Genomic DNA, 13,861 nt, shown 5'->3' on the forward strand with positions numbered 1-13,861 from the left:
CCACGAAAAAGCCAACCAGACAGGCAAAAAATCCCACGAAAATCAACAGCGGACGGGTACACCAAGTAGTCTTTTCAGCAGTTTTAAACCAAAGTCACAAACATCCTATTTGATTCCAGGTTGAACCCTTTCCAGAGGGTTATATCTGGAATCAAAATGGCTTTCTACTATGGGAACAGCCTAAGAACCCTTTCCAGAGGGGTTATATCTGGAATCAAAAAGGCTTTCTACTATGGGAACAGCCTAAGAACCCTTTCCAGAGGGTTATATCTGGAATCAAAAAGGCTTTCTACTATGGGAACAGCCTAAGAACCCTTTCCAGAGGGTTATATCTGGAATCAAAAAGGCTTTCTACTATGGGAACAGCCTAAGAACCCTTTCCAGAGGGTTATATCTGGAATCAAAATGGCTTTCTACTATGGGAACAGCCTAAGAACCCTTTCCAGAGGGGTTATATCTGGAATCAAAAAGGCTTTCTACTATGGGAACAGCCTAAGAACCCTTTCCAGAGGGTTATATCTGGAATCAAAAAGGCTTTCTACTATGGGAACAGCCTAAGAACCCTTTCCAGAGGGGTTATATCTGGAATCAAAAAGGCTTTCTACTATGGGAACAGCCTAAGAACCCTTTCCAGAGGGGTTATATCTGGAATCAAAAAGGCTTTCTACTATGGGAACAGCCTAAGAACCCTTTCCAGAGGGGTTATATCTGGAATCAAAAAGGCTTTCTACTATGGGAACAGCCTAAGAACCCTTTCCAGAGGGTTATATCTGGAATCAAAATGGCTTTCTACTATGGGAACAGCCTAAGAACCCTTTCCAGAGGGGTTATATCTGGAATCAAAAAGGCTTTCTACTATGGGAACAGCCTAAGAACCCTTTCCAGAGGGTTATATCTGGAATCAAAATGGCTTTCTACTATGGGAACAGCCTAAGAACCCTTTCCAGAGGGTTATATCTGGAATCAAAATGGCTTTCTACTATGGGAACAGCCTAAGAACCCTTTCCAGAGGGTTATATCTGGAATCAAAAAGGCTTTCTACTATGGGAACAGCCTAAGAACCCTTTCCAGAGGGGTTATATCTGGAATCAAAAAGGCTTTCTACTATGGGAACAGCCTAAGAACCCTTTCCAGAGGGTTATATCTGGAATCAAAATGGCTTTCTACTATGGGAACAGCCTAAGAACCCTTTCCAGAGGGTTATATCTGGAATCAAAATGGCTTTCTACTATGGGAACAGCCTAAGAACCCTTTCCAGAGGGTTATATCTGGAATCAAAAAGGCTTTCTACTATGGGAACAGCCTAAGAACCCTTTCCAGAGGGGTTATATCTGGAATCAAAAAGGCTTTCTACTATGGGAACAGCCTAAGAACCCTTTCCAGAGGGGTTATATCTGGAATCAAAAAGGCTTTCTACTATGGGAACAGCCTAAGAACCCTTTCCAGAGGGTTATATCTGGAATCAAAAAGGCTTTCTACTATGGGAACAGCCTAAGAACCCTTTCCAGAGGGGTTATATCTGGAATCAAAAAGGCTTTCTACTATGGGAACAGCCTAAGAACCCTTTTGAATCCCGTTTAAGTCTGAACGAGTGACACTATAGATGGTTGTACCTTTACATTAACATAATCAAGTATAACGGGGCATTCAGTATAACGGGGCATTCAGTATAACGGGGCATTCAGTATAACAAGGAACAATGTGTCAAATCATGTGGTATTACTTTAACACCCATACATAAGCATTGTAGTGGACAGTTCAGGTACAGTTGTAACATTAAAAGAATAAACTCTTTGTTGTTTCCATCTGAGATGACAGGTTGGGATCCACTGCAGGGCGAGTCCCCCTGTGGGCTCTGGTTCAAAGATGACAGGTCATGGGATCCACTGCAGGGCGAGTCCCTCTTGTGGGCTCTGGTTCAAAGATGACAGGTCATGGGATCCACTGCAGGGCGAGTCCCCCTTGTGGGCTCTGGTTCAAAGATGACAGGTCATGGGATCCACTGCAGGGCGAGTCCCCCTTGTGGGCTCTGGTTCAAAGATGACAGGTTGGGATCCAATGCAGGGCGAGTCCCCTTGTGGGCTCTGGTTCAAAGATGACAGGTTGGGATTCACTGCAGGGCGAGTCCCCCTTGTGGGCTCTGGTTCAAAGATGACAGGTTGGGATTCACTGCAGGGCGAGTCCCCCTTGTGGGCTCTGGTTCAAAGATGACAGGTTGGGATCCAATGCAGGGCGAGTCCCCCTGTGGGCTCTGGTTCAAAGATGACAGGTCATGGGATCCACTGCAGGGCGAGTCCCTCTTGTGGGCTCTGGTTCAAAGATGACAGGTCATGGGATCCACTGCAGGGCGAGTCCCCCTTGTGGGCTCTGGTTCAAAGATGACAGGTTGGGATCCACTGCAGGGCTAGTCCCCTTGTGGGCTCTGGTTCAAAGATGACAGGTCATGGGATCCACTGCAGGGCGAGTCCCCCTTGTGGGCTCTGGTTCAAAGATGACAGGTTGGGATCCAATGCAGGGCGAGTCCCCTTGTGGGCTCTGGTTCAAAGATGACAGGTTGGGATTCACTGCAGGGCGAGTCCCCCTTGTGGGCTCTGGTTCAAAGATGACAGGTTGGGATCCAATGCAGGGCGAGTCCCCCTGTGGGCTCTGGTTCAAAGATGACAGGTTGGGATTCACTGCAGGGCGAGTCCACCTTGTGGGCTCTGGTTCAAAGATGACAGGTTGGGATTCACTACAGGGCGAGTCCCCTTGTGGGCTCTGGTTCAAAGCACGGTGCCATTTGAAACACACTACAGGATCTAAGGTCAGTTATGCAGCATGTTTATAATCCCATTCACAACACAAACAAAACAGTCCTCGCTACATTTCACCATAAAAGGTGAGAGTCTTGCACCGCTAACATGATAAAACAATCCATTACATTGCTTCTATAATGGCTATAAGGCCCCTTCTACATTGCATTGCTTCTATAATGGCTATAAGGTATGTTCTACATTACATTACATTACATTACATTGCCTCTATAAGGGCTATAAGGCCCCTTCTACATTACATTACATTGCCTCTATAATGGCTATAAGGCCCCTTCTACATTACAGTGCTTCTATAATGGCTATAAGGCCCCTTCTACATTGCATTGCTTCTTTAATGGCTATAAGGCCTCTTCTACATTACATTGCTTCTATAATGGCTATAAGGCCTCTTCTACATTACATTATATTGCTTCTATAATGGCTACAAGGCCCCTTCTACATTACATTGCTTCTATAATGGCTACAAGGCCCCTTCTACATTACATTGCTTCTATAATGGCTATAAGGCCCCTTCTACATTACAGTGCTTCTATAATGGCTATAAGGCCCCTTCTACATTGCATTGCTTCTTTAATGGCTATAAGGCCTCTTCTACATTGTATTGCTTCTTTAATGGCTATAAGGCCTCTTCTACATTACATTGCTTCTATAATGGCTACAAGGCCCCTTCTACATGGCATTACATTACTTCTATAATGGCTATAAGGCCCCTTCTACATTATATTGCTTCTATAATGGCTATAAGGCCTCTTCTACATTACATTACATTGCTGCTATAATGGCTACAAGGCCCCTTCTAAATTGCATTGCTTCTATAATGGCTATAAGGCCTCTTCTACATTACATTACATTGCTTCTATAATGGCTATAAGGCCTCTTCTACATTACATTATATTGCTTCTATAATGGCTACAAGGCCCCTTCTACATTACATTGCTTCTATAATGGCTACAAGGCCCCTTCTACATTACATTGCTTCTATAATGGCTATAAGGCCCCTTCTACATTACAGTGCTTCTATAATGGCTATAAGGCCCCTTCTACATTGCATTGCTTCTTTAATGGCTATAAGGCCTCTTCTACATTGTATTGCTTCTTTAATGGCTATAAGGCCTCTTCTACATTACATTGCTTCTATAATGGCTACAAGGCCCCTTCTACATGGCATTACATTACTTCTATAATGGCTATAAGGCCCCTTCTACATTATATTGCTTCTATAATGGCTATAAGGCCTCTTCTACATTACATTACATTGCTGCTATAATGGCTACAAGGCCCCTTCTAAATTGCATTGCTTCTATAATGGCTATAAGGCCTCTTCTACATTACATTACATTGCTTCTATAATGGCTATAAGGCCTCTTCTACATTACATTGCCTCTATAATGGCTATAAGGCCCCTTCTACATTACATTGCTTCTATAATGGCTATAAGGCCGCTTCTACATTACATTACATTGCTTCTATAATGGCTACAAGGCCCCTTCTACATTACATTGCTTCTATAATGGCTATAAGGCCCCTTCTACATTACATTGCTTCTATAATGGCTATAAGGCCTCTTCTACATTACATTACATTGCTTCTATAATGGCTATAAGGCCTCTTCTACATTACATTGCTTCTATAATGGCTATAAGGCCCCTTCTACATTGCATTGCTTCTATAATGGCTATAAGGCCTCTTCTACATTACATTACATTGCTTCTATAATGGCTACAAGGCCCCTTCTACATTACATTGCTTCTATAATGGCTATAAGGCCCCTTCTACATTACATTGCTTCTATAATGGCTATAAGGCCCCTTCTACATTACATTGCTTCTATAATGGCTACAAGGCCCCTTCTACATTACATTGCTTCTATAATGGCTATAAGGCCCCTTCTACATTGCATTGCTTCTATAATGGCTATAAGGCCTCTTCTACATTACATTACATTGCTTCTATAATGGCTATAAGGCCTCTTCTACATTACATTGCTTCTATAATGGCTATAAGGCCTCTTCTACATTACATTGCTTCTATAATGGCTATAAGGCCTCTTCTACCTTCAAGGCATATCCACATATGGGAGAAGTCAAAGACCGACAGACAGGAGGACATGAGGAAATGGCCTTTGCACAGAATTACTTCCAGGTGACATTCCTGTCTCCTTCTCTCTCTTTCTCAGTCCATCCTGTTGTCAGAATAGTCCGTATGACTTTGTTTTATCAGAATAGTCCGTAGTGTTTTGTTTAATCAGAATAGTCAGTATGGTTTTGCATTGTGGAGATCAAAAACGTGCTCAGTCTGTCTCAAACTATAAAGAAGTGGCCCACAAACTCTGCACAAATACAACTGAAGTACTAAGATAAGATGTTATATTGTCACATACAGCAGATAGGTGCAGTGTAATGTGTTGTTTTACAGGGTCAGCCATAGTAGTACGATAGGTGTTGTTTTACAGGGTCAGCCATAGTAGTATGATAGGTGTTGTTTTACAGGGTCAGCAATAGTAGTATGATAGGTGTTGTTTTACAGGGTCAGCCATAGTAGTATGATAGGTGATCTGGAACCATTTGACCCGGTGTAGATCAGTGATCTGGAACCATTTGACCCGGTGTAGATCAGTGATCTGGAACCATTTGACCCGGTGTAGATCAGTGATCTGGAACCATTTGACCCGGGTGTAGATCAGTGATCTGGAACCATTTGAGCCGGGTGTAGATCAGTGATCTGGATGATAAGTTTCAGATCTGACTTGTTATTTCTGTTACCACATCTGCTCCCCCTCCATTTTTTTCTACTCCCGGTTTCCCTTCCAGTTTACAGTAATTAGAATGACTTATCTTGCCTCTAAGAAAAGCACATTTGAACTCAAGTAGCTAATTCTATTACCCACACTGGGCCTTATTATCCATGTCTAGTTGAGGTGGAAGGAGTTTTATGTGTAATTCTATGCCCCTTACTACTGATACAAGGTCCAATAGTTTCTCATGACCCAAACGGTTAATGTTAAGAAGTTAAGAAGTTAATCTGATCCTAGATCTGTGGTTATGGGCATCTTATACCTCAAGCTATTGCTCCAGTGGAAATTTGCTGGTGTCATCAACGTGAGCCAGTTGGGAGGACGACCCAAAACGTAACCTTATAAGAAGGAGCTGGTTTATTGGTTTGCTTACCGCAGGTTTAAAACTCCAGCCAACAAGTCACTCAGCGGGAGAAGAATGTGGCAGAGGCATATTGCATAAAAACTATTTTTTAAATTAGTCCCTGCTCTGAGTTTTGCATTTGACAACAAATGAGAAACTAAACAAAGAAATGGATCTATTATATATGAATCTATATATATATAGAATAGAATCTAGTCTACTGTAAATCCTTATTCTCGTCTAATTCACTAACTAATCATGTTAATGTTGAACTCCACAAAGGGGTGAACATACACCAACATAGCATCAACTATACCAGACTCATTACTGCTGCGATCCCGGGTAGTGAACCAGGTCTCGTAATATCCAACACATACAAAATGGATGAAATATTACCGTGCCATATAAATATAATTACAGAATGTTGATTTGAACGGGGATGCATATTCTAGAAACTCTATTTCTATGGCATTCCTAATGTATCTACAGTCTTGCGTAAGAGGCTGGTAATAACACTTCCTGTATGAGTGGCATTTTGGCCACATGGCCTGTACAGGAATAGGGAATGACAACTTAAGCTGGTGTTTTATCCCACCTCATTACACGGAAAACAACTTTGGTCACCAGCTGTCGATTTTTCTCTTTCACACCTCAATTAATGTTGCCGACAGCCACTGTCCAGTAAAACGGTATGAGGTTTTATAACATGACATTATACTGTGTTCGTGGGTCAAGCCCTCCTCACTACCCAAAATGACATTGTGCTTGTGATGCAGCTGTCAAAGCTATTTGTACCAAGAATGTTGTCCTTGTGTTAGGACAAACAAAAAGGTAGCTGACTTGCTGATCACCCTTGTAAAAAATATAAAAAATATTGCAGTTTCGCATTCAACTGTAGTATTTTGGAATAACAGAATTATTGTTATTACAGAATAACTACAGTTGCATCTTTATTTCCGTAAGGGCAGCATATGTGGGGCGGCAGGGTAGCCTAGTGGTTAGAGCTGTTGGACTAATAACCGAAAGGTTGCAAGTTTGAATCCCCGAGCTGACAAGGTACAAATCTGTCGTTCTGCCCCTGAACAAGGCAGTTAACCCACTATTCCTAGGCCGTCATTGAAAATAAGAATTTGTTCTTAACTGACTTGCCTAGTTAAATAAAGGTTAAATAAATGTAGCATTAAGCACACTTTTCTCATGAGCAGTGTTCAACTACCCATACTAACATACTGTATACTACATATTTAAAAAGTATATACTAGTAGTTCATTTTTGTATACTGGAAAAGAACGGTATCCCTTCAGTTGAGTGTACTACAGCTTCACCTGTCTACCGGAAGTTGAGGCTGTTGCTATGCAACTTCTTGCTAACTTGTTACTTTATTACATTGCTCAACATTTTTCTTCACATTTCTCATAATTAGTTAAAGCAATGAATTTGAATCCGCTCTCGTCGGATTTCAGCTGCATTTATTCCACCGTTTGCTTCAAATCTGAAAATGTTGTGAAGCCACGCCCATTTTCCAAAGAATTGCATTATGGGCCCTAAACCAACGGTAATAGTGTCCACTGCTTGTATACTTCATATTTTCGCAAATGTAATGTGAACTAACTTTTGTACATCGCGCTGGTTCGTACAATTGACCTTATTTTAGCGCCCCAAAAAACATAATACTTCGAGATCAACTGTAATATCAATACCATTGTAAAGCACAAATTCTCCCCTTTACAACAAAAGCATTGACGAGACCTTCATGATGCACGTCTCTGCGTGATTCAAGAAGGCAATGAGCTCCGTCGGGTCTTTTTTTTAAAAATGGCGTGTGAAACCTATTGCGTGATCGTGAGAAGAGAGATGTCGTGTGGGGAAACGGCTTTTTTCACTCGATCTGTCCAACTTTTCACCTCTAAAAATCTAAATAAAACACTACAAAGGGTTTATATAATGTGTCATTACCTTTTTTGAAGGTTTGTGTTGAATTTGAATCGTGCTTTTAGGGCGGTGCTAAAGTGATCTTCAGAAGTAAACAGCGGCTTTGAGAGTCATGATGGCAGTGACGATGCAAAAAAATTACTAGGTATCCCCCCCTTACCCTGTCCCTTTCTTGTTTTTAAACGATGAGAGAAGTGCCTGGTGTAAGGAGACTAAGACAGAACGAGTTGCTTTATGCGTGCTGTACGTTACGACGTGACACGTCAAGATGTAGCGTACAGCATCGGAGAGGTCCGTTTTTTAAATGACTTTTCTCCAATACTACAGAGCCGTTACCATGAACAGAAACTTGGTTCACACCCCAGATTCTGATGTCAACACAGTCGCTACAGTCCCATTAGATTTCATTGCAGCCTCGTTTGAATGTCGCGGTTGCGCAAATTTGTACGGAATGGCGTTCATCACTGTCAGTACGAAATCGGGGGAACTTTTGGCACACTAACTGTTGTCCTTATGACCAATAAGCATGCTACATACTCAACTTACATCACAAATAGTAGCGTTAGTACGGTTAGTGTGAGTATTCGGACACAGCTACAGTGTGACGCCAAGCAAAAATCAGCGCACATGAATCCCACTCATTTCAAACAGCTGTCAAAACCAGTCCCCTAAAAAGGTATGACAGATGAGGCCATTGAAAGTGTAAAAAAAAAAATATTTTTTGACGATGGCAACAGAGAAGCATATTTCTTTATTTTTTGGCTGTTATTTTACGGTTTCCCTGCATAAAAGTAGAATGAGAACCACTTGAAACACTAATTTTTGTCTACGAGGGTTAGTTCGCCCCGCCCAAAAAAATTAGGCCTATACGATTTTCCACTTTTAACTTGGCTGTTGTCAAACAACAGACCATTTCTCCATATTTGTGCAATTCAGTTACTTACAGCAGCCTCTGGTTAGCATTACCGTATACAGGACCTGACATAATGGAAGCCAAGAAGACCATATAAAAACAGGAACATGGCCTTAAAGTAGCTCCAAAGTAGTTTGGATTTCGTTGATATCATTAATGATAGTTTCCACTGAGCATAACACTTGTCAGCGATCTGCAAAATCTGTAACATTTTGTTGCAAGTGAGATACAGTGCATTCGTAAAGTAATAAGATCCCTCCCCTTCTTCCACATTTTGTTAAGTTATAGCCTTATTCTAAAATGGATTAAATGATAAATCTACACACAATACCCCTTAATGACAAAGCGAAAACATTTTATTCTAAAAACCTGATTTTAAACCGAAATGCCTTATTCAGACCCTTTGTTATAAGACTCTAAATTGAGTTAACGTGCATCCTGTTTCCATTGATCACCCTTGAGATGTATCTACAACTTGATTGTGGACCACCTGTGGTAAATTTAATTGATAGGACTTGGAAAGGCTCTCACCTGTCTAGATTTGATAGTGCATGTCAGAGCAAAAACCAAGCCATGAGGTCAAAGGAATGGCCCGTAGAGCGTCGAGAAAGGATTGTGTCAAGGCACAAATCCGGAGAAGGGTACCAAAACATTTCTGCAGCATTGAAGGTCCCAAAGAACATAGTGGACTCCATCATTCTTAAATGAAATAAGTTTGGAACCACCAAATCTCTTCTTAGAGTTGGCCACCAGGCCAAACTGAGCAATCGGTGGAGAAGGGCCATGGTCAGGGAGGTGACCAATAACCGATGGTCACTTTGACAGAGCTCCAGAGTTCTTCTGTGGAGATGGGAGAACCTCCCAGAAGGACAAACATCTCTGCAGCACTCTACCAATCAGGTCTTTATGGTAGAGTGGCCAGACCGAAGCTACTCCTCAGTAAAATGCACATAACAGAATCCACTGGGATTCTCTGCCTCTAACCCTATTACAGGGGCTGAGTGGCTTACTGGTGCTCTTTCATGCCATCCCTAGGAGGGGTGTGTCACTTGAGTGGGTTGAGTCACTGATGTGATATTCCTGTCTGGGTTTGCGCCTCCCCTTGGGTTGTGTCGTGGCGGAGATCTTTGTGGGCTATACTCGGCCTTGTCTCAGGATGGTAAGTTGGTGGTTGAAGATATCCCTCTACTGGTGTGGGGGCTGTGCTTTGGCAAAGTGGGTGGGGTTATATCCTTCCTGTTTGGCCCTGTCCATAGGTATCATTGGATGGGGCCACAGTGTCTCCTGACCCCTCCTGTCTCAGCCTCCAGTATTTATGCTGCAGTAGTTTATGTGTCGGGGGGCTAGGGTCAGTTTGTTATATCTGGAGTACTTCTCCTGTCTTATCCAGTGTCCTGCGTGAATTTAAGTATGCTCTCTCTAATTCTCTCTTTCTCTCTTTATTTCTCTCTCTCAGAGGACCTGAGCCCTAGGACCATGCCTCAGGACTACCTGACATGATGACTCCTTGCTGTCCCCAGTCCACCTGGCCGTGCTGCTGCTCCAGTTTCAACTGTTCTGCCTGTGGCTATGCAATACTGACCTGTTCACCGGATGTGCTACCTGTCCCAGACCCATTATTTGACCATGCTGACAACCATTGACCAACATTTGAACATCTTGGCCATGTTCTGTTATAATCTCCCCCCGGCACAGCCAGAAGAGGACTGGCCACCCCTCATAGCCTGGTTCCTCTCTAGGTTTCTTCCTAGGTTTTGTCCTTTCTAGGGAGTTTTTCCTAGCCAACGTGCTTCAACACCTGTATTGCTTCACACTCAACGTCAACAAAACTAAGGAGATGATTGTGGACTTCAGGAAACAGCAGAGGGAACACCCCCCTATCCACATCGATGGAACAGTAGTGGAGAGGGTAGCAAGTTTTAAGTTCCTCGGCATACACATCACAGACATACTGAATTGGTCCACTCACACAGACAGCATCGTGAAGAAGGCGCAGCAGCGCCTCTTCAACCTCAGGAGGCTGAAGAAATTCGGCTTGTCACCAAAAGCACTCACAAACTTCTACAGATGCACAATCGAGAGCATCCTGGCGGGCTGTATCACCGCCTGGTATGGCAACTGCACCGCCCTCAACCGTAAGGCTCTCCAGAGGGTAGTGAGGTCTGCACAACGCATCACCGGGGGCAAACTACCTGCCCTCCAGGACACCTACACCACCCGATGTCACAGGAAGGCCATAAAGATCATCAAGGACATCAACCACCCGAGCCACTGCCTGTTCACCCCGCTATCATCCAGAAGGCGAGGTCAGTACAGGTGCATCAAAGCTGGGACCGAGAGACTGAAAAACAGCTTCTATCTCAAGGCCATCAGACTGTTAAACAGCCACCACTAACACTGAGTGGCTGCTGCCAACACACTGACACTGACTCAACTCCAGCCACTTTAATAATGGGAATTGATGGGAAATGATGTAAATATATCACTAGCCACTTTAAACAATGCTACCTTATATAAATGTTACTTACCCTACATTATTCATCTCATATGCATACGTATATACTGTACTCTATATCATCGACGGTATCCTTATGTAATACATGTATCACTAGCCACTTTATACTATACTATGCCACTTTGTTTACATACTCATCTCATTTGTACATACTGTACCCGATACCATCTACTGTATCTTGCCTATGCTGCTCTGTACCATCACTCATTCATATATCCTTATGTACATATTCTTTATCCCCTTACACTGTGTACAAGACAGCAGTTTTGGAATTGTTAGTTAGATTACTTGTTATTACTGCATTGTCGGAACTAGAAGCACAAGCATTTCGCTACACTCGCATTAACATCTGCTAACCATGTGTATGTGACAAATAAAATTTGATTTGATTTGATTTGATTTGATTTGCTTGCTGTGTGGGGTTTTAGGCTGGACTTTGAAGGGCTATATAAATAAATTTGATTTGAACAGCCCGCTTGGGGAAAAAAAAGGCACCTAATGGACTCTCAAGACCATGAAAAACAAGATTCTCTGGTCTGATGATACTAAGATTGAACTATTTGGCTTGAATGCCAAGCTTCAAGTCTGGAGGAAACCTTGGCACCATCCCTACGGTGAAACATGGTGGTGGCAGCATCATGCTGTAGGAATGTTTTTCAGCGGCAGGGCCTGAAGACTAGTCAGGATCGAGGGATGGACGAACGGAGCAAAGTTGAGAGATATTTTAATCAAATTTCTTTGGTACTTTTAACCCTTTTTCTCCCCAATATCGTGAAGATATCTCACTTCCTGTTTTGATTTCTCCTCAGGATTTTTTTAATCGGTAGTCACAATCCTGTCCCATTGCTGCAACTCCCGTACGGACTCGGGAGAAGCGAAGGTCGAGAACCGTGCGTCCCCCGAAACACGACCCTGCTAGGCCGAACTGCTTCTTGACACACTCCTCTCTTAACCTGGAAGCCGTACAAACGGCAACCGAGGTCAGCTTGCAAGTGCCCGGCCCGCCACAAGGAGTCACTAGATAGAAGAAGGACATCCCAGCCGGCCAAACCCTCCCCTAACCTGGACAACGCTGGGCCAATTGTGCGCCGCCTCCTGGGACTCCCGATCACGGCCGGCTGTGACACAGCCTGGGATCGAATCGGGTTGATCCCACACAATAGGAGTGGCTTCGGGACAAGTCTCTGAATGTCCTTAAGTGGCCCAGCCAGAGCCCGGACTTGAACACAATCGAACATCTCTGGAAAGACCTGAAAAAAGCTGTGCAGCGATGCTCCCAATCCAACCTGACAGCACTTGAGAGGACCTGCAGAGAAGAATGGGAGAAACTCCCCAAATACAGGTGTGCCAAGCTTGTAGCGTCATATCAAAGAAGACTCGAGACTTGTAATTGCTGCCTAAGATGCTTCAACAAAGTACTGAGTAAAGGGTCTTAATACTTATGTAAATGTGATATTTCCATTTTTTTTATATATATTTACACATTTGCAAAAATGTCTATAAGCCTGTTTTTGCTTTGTCATTATGGGGCATTGTGTGTAGATTTATGGGGGGGGGGGGGACTATTTAATCAATTTGAGAATAAGACTAACGTTAACAAGATGTGGAAAAAGTCAAGGGGTCTGAATACTTTCCAAATGCATTCTATGGGAAATTTCTAATGCTACATACAGAGTCAAATCACATCGAGAAGACCAACAAGAAGATAACATGAAGATAACATGTATATTCTTCATGCTTTAATTTATACAAAGGGTATTTCTGAATCTGTGTGTCTATTCTTTGCTGAACTGTCAAAAGATGTCCATCACCAGAACGGGTGTGATCATTTCCACCACTAGAACAGGTCAGATCATTTCCACCACTAGAACAGGTCAGATCATTTCCACCACCAGAACAGGTCAGATCATTTCCACCACTAGAACAGGTCAGATCATTTCCACCACTAGAACAGGTCAGATCATTTCCACCACTAGAACAGGTCAGATCATTTCCACCACTAGAACAGGTCAGATCATTTCCACCACTAGAACAGGTCAGATCATTTCCACCACTAGAACAGGTCAGATCATTTCCACCACCAGAACAGGTCAGATCATTTCCACCACTAGAACAGGTCAGATCATTTCCACCACTAGAACAGGTCAGATCATTTCCACCACCAGAACAGGTCAGATCATTTCCACCACCAGAACAGGTCAGATCATTTCCACCACCAGAACGGGTCAGATCATTTCCACCACCAGAACAGGTCAGATCATTTCTGAGTTCTGGTGAGAAAGGTTAAGCTTTTCAGATGCTGCTCTATGGGCTGTGGTGTGATCTGTTTTCTTTAAATCAATAATTCAAACTCTTTAAAATGAATAGAACTTTTAGTCGGTTATACCTGAGATATACCAACGACAAGGCTACCAATGGCCCAATGTAAATCAAATGGCAGGAAGCTTGGCCCCGGTGATGTACTGTATGAAATGTAATGTAAATCGAATTTAGATAGGCATATCTAGGACAGACAGTTTCAGATCAAATCAGCTTTTTTTCGGGATATAGC

The 13,861-nt window shown here is 42.9% G+C and overlaps 1 protein-coding gene and 1 long non-coding RNA gene across 2 annotated transcripts in view; one reads left to right on the forward strand and one right to left on the reverse strand.

The window, feature by feature from the left end:
- The window catches only part of LOC149971176 (uncharacterized), a 160,073-nt gene that overhangs the window by 66,576 nt on the left and 79,636 nt on the right, over positions 1–13,861 (forward strand). The gene's annotated exons all lie outside the window — the stretch shown is intronic.
- fbxl7 (F-box and leucine rich repeat protein 7) overlaps positions 1–13,861 on the reverse strand; it is a 74,397-nt gene that overhangs the window by 59,820 nt on the left and 716 nt on the right. The gene's annotated exons all lie outside the window — the stretch shown is intronic.

The sequence above is a fragment of the Oncorhynchus mykiss genome, chromosome 28 (assembly GCF_057628025.1).
Source record: "Oncorhynchus mykiss isolate SJ-2025 chromosome 28, ASM5762802v1, whole genome shotgun sequence".
NCBI lineage: Eukaryota > Metazoa > Chordata > Actinopteri > Salmoniformes > Salmonidae > Oncorhynchus > Oncorhynchus mykiss.